Source organism: Gossypium arboreum, chromosome 11, assembly GCF_025698485.1.
Source record: "Gossypium arboreum isolate Shixiya-1 chromosome 11, ASM2569848v2, whole genome shotgun sequence".
Lineage (NCBI taxonomy): Eukaryota > Viridiplantae > Streptophyta > Magnoliopsida > Malvales > Malvaceae > Gossypium > Gossypium arboreum.
Window position 1 is genome coordinate 68,006,327 of NC_069080.1, and position 2,069 is coordinate 68,008,395.

Sequence of the window (2,069 nt, forward strand, 5' to 3'; positions counted from 1 at the left end):
AACCATGCTAATTTCATGCTTAAAGCTTCTAGAACTCACATTTTGCAACTTTTGCAATTTAGTCCAAAATGTCAAATTAGACACTTTATCCATAGAATTTCTTCATTCAATTTTCACACAAGCATGCAATCATATCATAGACCTCTTAAGAATCATAAAATAATTATTTCTACTTCGAATTTGTGGTCTCAAAACCGTTGTTTTGACTAGGCCCTAATTTGGGATGTTACATAAAGTATATAATGACTCAAAAAGATTTAAATTTATGACAACGGAGATGGCTCGAGCTTTGAAAGATTATGAATTAGTGATTGATTATCACCTGAGAAAAACGAATATAGTCACAGATGCTTTAAGTAGAAAAATGTTGTTTTCCTTGAGAGCAATGAATACACAATTGACATTATCTGATGATGGTTCGATTTTAGCTAACTTAAAAGCTAAACCAGTATTTCTTCAGCAAATTTGCGAAGCTTAGAAATGTGATAGTGAATTGCAAGCTAAAAGAGTGCAATGCGAATTGACTAGTTATTCAGAGTACCAAATGGGATCCAATGATTGTTTGATGTTTCCAAACAGAATTTGCGTATCGAAAAATCCAGAGTTGATTCAGAAAATTTTGCATGAACCGCACAGTGGATGCCTATCTATTCATCCCGGAAGTACTAAAATGTACAATGATTTGAAACAACGGCATTGGTGGTCGGGTATGAAACGAGACATTTCTGAGTTTGTATCGAAGTGTTTAATTTTTCAGCAAGTGAAAGCCGAACATTAAGTGCCTTCGGGTTTGCTTCAACCTATGATGATACCAAAGTGGAAATGGGAAAGAGTGACTATGGATTTCATATCGGGATTACGCTTGTCTTCGAAGAAGAAATATACAATTTGGGTTGTCGTTGATCGATTGGCGAAATCTGCACATATCATTTCGATACGTACTGACTATTCGCTTGAGCGACTAGCTGAGTTGTACATTGCTAAAATAGTTAGATTGCACGGGATACCAGTTTCGATTATTTCGGATAGAGATCTGAGGTTTACATCGCGATTTTGGAATAAATTATAAAAAGCTTTGGGTACAAAATTGAATTTTAGTACCGCTTTTCATCTACAAACTAAGAGACAGTCTGAGTGAGTAATTTAGGTTCTCGAAGATATGGTCCGATGTTGTGTTTTAGAGTTCAAAGGCAACTGGGAGAAATATTTTCCATTGGTTGAATTTTCGTATAACAATAGCTTTCAATCGGGTATAAAGATGGCACTGTATGAAGTTTTGTATGGTTGCAAATACCAAACTCAATTATACTGGATCGAACGTAGTGAGAAACAGATTCACGGGGTTGATTTGGTTAGAGAAACCAAAGAGAAAGTGAAAGTAATACACGATTGTTTGAAAGCAGCTTCAGATCGTCAAAAGTCGTACGCGAATTTGAAACAGAAAGATATTGAATTTCAGATCAGTGATAAAGTGTTTCTGAAAGTATCTTCGTGGAAGAAAATACTTAGATTTGGTCGCAAAGGAAAATTGAGTTCGTGTTTCATCGGGCCATACAAGATCATTGAAAAAATAGGGTCAGTAGGATATCGACTAGCTTTGCTGATTGAGTTAAAAAAGATCCATAATGTATTTCATGTGTCGATGTTATATCATTATCGATTAGATCTATCACATGTAATTTCCCTGTTAGAAATTGAAATTCAACTCGATATAATGTATAACGAGGAACCGATCAGAGTTTTGGCTAAAGAATTGAGAAATAAACGCATAGCTTTAGTGAAAGTCTTATGGCAATGTCACGGTGTTGAAGAGACTACATGGGAGTGATGCGTGATATTCGTAACAGGTTTTAAAAAATTTATAAATGATTCGTTCTTGAGACTAACTTATTATCACAATTAAGACAAGTGTACCTATCGAACAGTAGTATAGTTTAGCAAGACCAGATTGTCAAACCTAAAGGAACTACGAGTACTAGTATTTACTTCCTTTTTTATTATTTAGCCTAAAAATTAAGATGCTTGGTTATCTAAACTAATTACTAACTAAGAATGCACAGAAAGAAAAT